This window comes from Chiloscyllium plagiosum, unplaced genomic scaffold (genome assembly GCF_037043375.1).
Source record: "Chiloscyllium plagiosum isolate Xiang-an unplaced genomic scaffold, Cpla_swu_hap1 HiC_scaffold_18, whole genome shotgun sequence".
In the NCBI taxonomy this organism is placed as follows: Eukaryota; Metazoa; Chordata; class Chondrichthyes; order Orectolobiformes; family Hemiscylliidae; genus Chiloscyllium; species Chiloscyllium plagiosum.
In genome coordinates this window covers 37451457-37459968 of record NW_028270156.1, presented here as the reverse complement: position 1 = coordinate 37459968, position 8512 = coordinate 37451457, and positions in this window count along the sequence as shown.

The window sequence follows — 8512 nt, the reverse complement described above, 5'->3', positions numbered from 1 at the left end:
CGTTCTGCAACACAAATTCCCAGCTCGGTGAACAGAATCACAACAATGAGCACCCCAGCTACAAATCTTCTCACAAACTTTGAACAGGTTAGTATGAGAATTAAAGTGTACAAGTCAGGAAATGGAGAATGTCAAGAATAAATACTTTGCTTCACTATAGAGGATACAAAAACACATCCCTGCAATACAAGTTAATCAGGGGCTTGAAAGAAAAGAGAAACTTGGTGAAATTATAACCACTAGGGAAACAGTACTGACCAAACTAATGAAGCTAGTGTTGATAAGTCTTTGGGTCCTGATGGACTTCATCCTAAGGTCTTAAAAGAAGTGGCCAATGAGGTGATAGATGCTTTGGTGACAATTTCCAAACTTCATTAAATTCTGGAAATGTTTCATTAGACTGGAAAGCAGCAGCTATAACCCTTCTCTTCAAAAGGGATGGAAGTTAAAAAAAACAGAAACCTCCAGGTGAGTTGATATCCATCATGGAGAAGGTGCTAAAATTGATCATTGAAGAGAATATAACCGAAAACTTGGAGAAACTCAATGTATTGAGGAAGAGTCATTTTTGTGAAAGAGAAATCATATTTAACCAATTTATTGGAATGTTTGAAGGAGTAACATGAGCTATGGATAAAAGGGATTCCATTGATGTACTGTATCTGGATTTCTAGAAGGCATTTGACAATGATCCACATGAAAGATTCTCATACAAAGTTGAACCTCATAGTATAGGGGGAGCATACTTGAATGAATAGAAGATTGTCTGACTGTCAGATCATACAGAATGCATTAATGGGTCTTTTGCGGATTGACCCATCCCACGAGTCACATCCCACAGGGGTCTAGCTGGTCCTCAACTTCTTACAGTTTATATCAATTACTTAGATGAGGGGAACAAAATGTATGATTGTTAAACTTACAGATGTTACAAAAATAGGTAGGAAAATGTTGCAAAGATGACATAACGTTCCATACCAATTAAATGGTTAAGTGACTGGGCAAAATATGGCAGATGGAATATAATGTAGGAAAATGTGAAGTTGTTCACTCTGGCAGGAAAAATTAAAAAAAAGAGAACCACTTAAAAGGGAGTGACTGCGGAATTCCAAGGTACAGAGACATTTATGTTTTCAGTGCCTGAACCACAAAAAGTTGGTATAGAGGAATGAGCAAGTGATTATGAATGCCAATAGATTACTATCATTTATTACAACAAGAATGCTAAGATTCAATTCTGCAGGCTATTGGTGAGGCCACATCTTGAATCAGTATGCCATTTTGGACTTCCTATTTCAGGGTGCAAATGCATTGGAGGCAGTTTGGAGAAATTCATACCTGGATTGTCTTATGAGGAAAGATTGAACAGGTTGAGCTTATTTTCATCAGAGTTTAGAAGACGAGAAATGATTTGATGGAACCTTATAAGAACTTGAAAGGCCTTCACAAGGTCAATATGGAAAGAATATTAGGCAAATCCAGAACTATGGCCCACACAGTTTTAAACTAAGTGCAGAGATGAGGGGATTTTTTTGTTTTAAGAAGTTTGGAAAAAGTGAAGACTGCAGATGCTGGAGATCAGGATTGAAGAGTGTGGTGCTGAAAAAACGTCCGAGGAGCAGGAGAATCGACATTTCGGGCATGAACCCTTCATCAGGAATGAGGCTTGTGGGCCAAGAGGGCTGAGAGATAAATGGGAGGGGGGTAGGGCTGGCAGGAAGATAGCTGGGAATGCGATAGGTAGATGAAGGTGGGGGAGAAAGTGATAGGTCGGAGAGGAGGGTGGAGCAGATAGGTGGCAAGGAAGACGGACGGGTAAGATCATTCAAGAGGGTGATGCTGAGTTGGAATGTTGGGACTGCGATAAGGTGAGGGGAAGGGAAATGGGGAAACTGGTGAAATCCACATTGATCCAGTGTGGTTGGAGGGTCCCAAGGCAAACGATTAGGCATTCTTCCTCCAGTCATCGGGTGGTTAGAGTTTAGCGATGGAGGAGGTCCAGGACCTGCATGTCCTTGGCAGAGTGGGAGGAAGAGTTAAAGTATCCAACTTCCACAGCTACACTGGCACCATTCCCCATCATTTCCTCCGCTACATCGATGACTGTATTGACGCAGTTCCCATGAGGAGATTGAACACTTCATCAACTTCACAAATACCTTTTACCTCAACCTCAAGTTTAGTTGGACCAACTCTGATACCTCCATCCCCTTCCTGGACCTCTCCATCTCCATTTCCGGCGACCGACTCAACAAGGACACCCACTACAAACCCACCAACTCCCACAGCTATCTGGACTACACCTCCTACCACACTGCCTCCTGTAAAAACGCTATCCCTTATTCCCAATTCCTCAGCCTTCACCGCATTTTCTCCCGGGGGACCAATTCTACCACAGAACATCCTTTTTCAAAGACCGCAATTTCCCCTCCCATGTGGTCGATGATGCACTCCAGCGCATCTCCTCCACTTCCTACATGTCCGCCCTTGAACCTCACCCCTCCAACTGCAACAAGGATAGAACCCCCTCCCGGTCCTCACCTTCCACCCTACGAACCTCCGGATACATCGCATCATCTTACACCATTTCCGGCACCTATAAACAACCGTACCAGAGATACATTTTCCCTCCCCACCCATATCTGCATTTCAGAGGGACCATTCCCTCCACGACTCTCTTGTCAGGTCCATGTCCCCCACCAACCGCCCTCCCCTCCCAGCACCTTCCCCTGAAGTGCAAAACCTGCACCCCCACCTCCCCCCTCACCTCCATCCAAGGCCCCAAAGGATCCTTCCACATCCACCAGAAATTTACCTGTACTTCTACACGTCATCTACTGTATCCATTGCACCTGATGTGGTCTCTTCTGCATTTGGGAGACAGAAGACAATTTGCAGATTGTTTTAGAGAACATTTCTGGGAAACCCACACTTACCAACTCCACCATTCTGTGACTTTAACTTGCCCTCCCACTCCGCCAAGGACACGCAGGTCCTGGGCTCCTTCCATTGCCAAACCCTAATCACCTGACATATTAAAATATAGAATATAGAATATTCCAGCGCAGTACAGGCCCTTTGGCCCTTGATGTTACGCTGACCCTGTGGAACCAATCTGAAGCCTGTCTATCCTAAAGTATTCCATTTTAATCCATATGTTTATCCAATGACCATTTAAATGCCCTTAAAGTTGGCGGGTCTACTACTGTTACAGGCAGTGCGTTCCACGCCCCTACTACTCTCAGAGTAAAGAAACTACCTCTGACATCTGTCCTATATCTATCACCCCTCAATTTAAAGCTATGTCCCCCATCACCATCCAAGGAAAAAGGCACTCGCTGTCCACGCTATCTAACCCTCTGATTATCTTATATGTCTCAATTAAGTCACCGCTCAACCTTCCTCTCTCTAATCTGGAGGAAGAACACCCCACCTTCTACCTGGGGACGCTCCAACCACACTGGATCGATGTGGATTTCACCAATTTCCCCATTTCTCCTCCACCATCTTAACCCAGTCCCAACCTTCTAACTTGGCACCGCCCTCTTGAATGGTCCTACCTGTCCATCTTTGTTCCCACTTATCTTCTCCACCCTCCTCTCCAACCTATCACTTTCACCCCTACCTTAATTTACCTATCGTATTCCCAGCTACCTTCCCCCCAGCTCCATCCCCCTCCCATTTATCTCTCAGGTCCCTTGGCCCACAAGCCTCATTCCTGATGAAGGACTTGTGCCTGAAATGTTAACTCTCCTGTTCCTTGGATGCTGCCTGATGGGCTGTGCTTTTCCAGCACCACACTCTTCGATTTTTAAGAAAGTTGTGCAACTTTGGAACTCCCTGCCTTGGAAAGCAGTGGAAATATGTTAATTCAATATATTTAAGTTAGCGATAAACATTTATTGTTAGTCAAGGGAATCAAAGGTTATCAAAGGTCATATAGGTATGTGAAATTTGGAAGACAGATAATTCAGCCATAACATTATTGAATGACAGAGCAAAATTGAAGGGCTGAATGGCCTATTTTGGCTCCTAACGTGTGACTTTGTATGTATGTTTGCATGTTCAGAATGCCTGTGAGTTACAGTCAGACCAAAATACCAGCTATAGACTGTGAAGTAACTATTTTACTTTTCATTATCTAGTATTTGGCCAAGTTTACCTACCTCTTTTAATCTGTAGTTGTGTGCAGGGATTTTAAGTGGATTTGTTGCATTTCATAGCTTATATTATTAGTTTAATGTTTTTACCCAGGCCACTTTTCAAACTCACCAGTTACAATCAAACAAGGAGAGAAACAAAACATTTCATCTGTCCTTGATTGGTCCTAAGAATATTCATCGATCTTTCTACATTTCAAATAAGTTTATGTTGCAAAAATATTTGTTAACTGGCACATTTAAACAGCATATGGATAAATTTTGACAATTCTTCATTCAGGTCTGGCAGCAAACCAGCTGGCAAAGGTATTCACTGACATCTTCAACCTCTCCCCGTTACAAGCTGAAGTTCCCAACTGCTTCAAGGAGACCACCGTCATCACAGTACCTAAGAAAGCACATGCAGTGTGCCTTCATGACGACCGCCCAGTTGATCTGACCTCCATAATTATGAAGTGCTTCGAGAGGCTGGTCATGGCCAACATTAACTCTATTCTCCAAGTCTGCCTTGATCCCCAGCAATTTGCTTACTAGCATAATAAGTCCACAATGGATGCCATATCCCTAGCCTTGCACTCATCCCTAGAACATCTGGACAACAAGGACACCTACGTCATACTCCTGCTTATTGACTGCAGCTCTGCCATCAACACCATTATCCCCTGTAGACTAATCTCAAAACTCTGAGGCCTAGGTCTCAGTTCTGCCCTCTGCAACTGAATTCTCATCTTCCTGACCCACAGACTGCAATCAGTGAAGTTTGACAACTCCACCTCCTCCACAATAACAGTCAACATTGGAGCCCCCTAAGGATGCGTTCTCAGCCCCCTATTGTACACCCACAACTGTGTTGCCAAATTCTAAATGAACACTATCTACAAATTTGCTGATGACACCACCGTGGTAGGACAGATATCAAACAATGAGTCAGAATACAGGGAGGAGATGGAGGGCTTGGTGACATGCTGCAATGAAAACAACCTCTCTCTCTTACTGTCGGCAAAACGAAAGAACTGATCATTGACTGCAGAAAGAAGGGAGAACAAAGGAGGAGTTTGAGAGGGTTGAGAGCATCAAGTTCCTAGGAGTGACTGTAACCTGTCCTGGACTTCTCATGTAGATACTATGATAAAGAAAACAAAACAATACCTCTTCTCCCTCCGGCAGCTCAGGAAATTTGGCATGTCCATAAAGCACCAACTTTTACAGATGCATCATTGAAAGCATACTGTTCGAGTGCATATGGTCTGGTACCGCAACTGCTCTGCCCAGGATCATAAGAAACTACAGAAGATTGTGTGCACAGCCCAGGCCATCACAGAAGCCAAACTCCCACCCATGGACTCCATTTACACCTCTCATTGCTGCGGAAACATCATCAAAGATCCATCCCACCCCAGCAATGCTCTCCTACAACTCTTCCATTAGGCAGAAGATACAGAAGCTTGAACACATGCACCAACAGGTTCAATAACAGGTTCTTCCCTGCCACTATTGCACTGATGAATGGACTCTAACTTCAAATAATGTTGATCTTGTTAATGTTGTTTTTGCCTGGCAAGGTGTAACTTGTATGCCTCACTCTGTCCAAGTTTTTTTTTCACCCTCTGATCTGTACATCCTTGCTTACTATGATCTGCTTGTACTGCTTGCAAACAAAGCTTTTCACTGTACTTAGGTATACATGGTAATAAATCAAATTTAATTTGGAAATGTATGAGACCTGCAGAGCAGCATTTTAACAAAAGTTAGCAGCTTCAGTTGAGGAATGGAAAAGTACCATATATGTGCACTTTTTAAAAGTTCGAACCAGTCTCAAAACAATGTAGATGCACAGGTAAAACAAAAGCGTTAGCATTTCAGATTGAAGCTCTTCTTCAGTTTAAAGCCATCAACTTCAGTTTATCATGCAGATTTATAAAACTTTCACATTTCCCTTTATTCAGTTTCATGCTTTATTTTTGATAAAATTAATAACTTTAATTGTAAGTTTGCAATCTGGATCTCAAAACTAATGCCAGCAGCAACTTAAAATTTATATATTCATAATTCTTAGAAAGTGAGCATCAGTGGCAAAAGCAGCAGTTTTGCTCCATCCCTAAGTGCCCTTGAACTGACTGCCTATGTAATTCTAGGAGTTAAGAGTCAACCAGTGGGCCTGAAGTCACAGATCAGGAATAGACTGATTTTCTTCTGGTGAACCAGATGAATGTGTGTGGCACTCTGATGGTTTCAATATTATTTTTCATATCAAGTTTTATTTCATTTTAAAATTTTATTTCAAAAATATACTTTATTCATAAAATATTATGATGATCTGTACAATTGGTGGTGCAATTCATAGGTGCACTTTCCATTCCTTTACATACAGAGATCGGAATTAATCATTCGTATATACAGGTCTGTATGTTTACCATCCATATATTTAGCTGAGGCTTCAGCAGAACCCACTTACTGAGTGGGCCCTCTGTTCTTCTTTGGCAGGCAGACGTTACACGGTGGTCTTTCCCTAACCGCACCTTGGCAGCAGCTGCCCCAAGCTTCAGCGTGTCCCTCAACACGTAGTCCTGGACCTTGGAATATGCCAGTCTGCAACACTCAGTCGGGGTCAGCTCCTTCAGCTGGAAGATCAACAGGTTTCAGACAGACCAAAGAGCGTCTTTGACCGAGTTGATGATCCTCCAGGCACAGTTGATGTTCGTCTCGGTGTGCGTCCCGGGGAACAGACCGTAGAGCATGGAGTCCAGTATCACAGAGCTGCTCGGGATGAACCTCAACAAACACCACTGCATTCTTCTCCAGACTTCCTTTGCGTAGGCACATTCCAGAAGGAGGTGTGTGACAGTCTCGTCCCCCCCACAGCCGCTTCGAGGGCAGCGTGCGGTGCGGCAGAGAGTCTGGGTGTGCATAAAGGATCTCACAGGCACAGCCCTTCTCACCATCAGCCAAGCCATGTCTTGGTGCTTGTTGGAAAGTTCTGGCAATGAGGCATTCTGCCAAATGACTTTGACAGTCTGGCCAGGGAACTGCTCGACAGGATCCGCCCTCTCCTTTTCCCGAAGGGTCTCAAGGACACCATGTGCTGACCACTTCCTGATGGCCTTGTGGTCAAAGGTGTTTTTCTTCATGAATTTCTCCACAAAGGGCAGGTGATACTTGGAGCATTCCACGGCAGCGAGGCCAGGCCCATCCTTTGCCGAGGACAGGCAGAACCTCAGTACGTAATGACACTTGGTGTTTGCGTAACGGGGAGCCATCAGGGTGAGAGTGGCATTGGGTGTGTTTTTTTCCCCCGTTGCCCAGATTTTTATACATTGAGTCCCTTTGGACACGGTCCATCTTTGATCTCCATATAAAATGGAAGATTGCCCAGGTGACTGTGACGGCACAGGTTTTGGGAATAGGCCAGAGTTGTGCTACATATAACAACACTGACAGTGCCTCACACCTGATGACCAGGTTTTTTCCTGCAATGGGGAGCGACCATAGCTTCTATCTGCCCAGTTTCTGCCTCATTTTCCTGATACGCTCCTCCCAAGACTTGGCGCAAGCCCCAGCCTCTCCAAACCAAATACCCAGCACCTTCAGGTGGTCAGTCCCAAAGGTGAAGGTGATGGAGGATTGGTCGGCCCAGTTCCCGAAGAGCATGGCCTCGCACTTGCCGCAGTTGACCTTGGCCCCCGAGGCCCGTTCAAACTGGTCACATATGCACATGAGTCTGTGCATGGACAGTGGATGCGAGCAGAAAACGGCAACGTCATTGATGTACAGAGAGGCCTGAACCTGTAGGCCCCCGCTGCCAGGAATAGTCATCCCTCTCAGGCTCTTATCTTTCCTGATGGACTCAGCAAATGGCTCAATGCAGCACACAAACTAGGCAGGGGAGAGAGAGCAGACCTGCCTGACTCCAGATCTGACTGGGAAGCTATTTGATTCCCACCCATTGATTTAGACTGCACTGACAACATTGGTGTAGAGCAGTCTGATCCAGTTACAGATTCCCTCTCCAAAGCCCATTTTTGAGAGAACATCTCTCATATACATATGTGATATCCTGTCAAAGGCTTTCTCCTGGTCCAGGCTGATGAGGCAGGTGTCCAATCCTCTGTCCTGCACATAGGCGATCGTATCCCTGAGGAGTGCGAGACTCTCAGCGATCTTCCTGCCTGGTACAGCACAGGTTTGGTCAGGGTGAATCACTGATCCCAGAGCAGACCTGACCCAGTTGGCGATGACATTTGACAAGATTTTGTAATCCGCATTCAATAGTGAGATTGGTCTCTAATTTCTGATTTCCTCCCTCTCCCCATTCCGCTTGTAGATGAGGGTGATGATGCCTTTCCTCATGGATT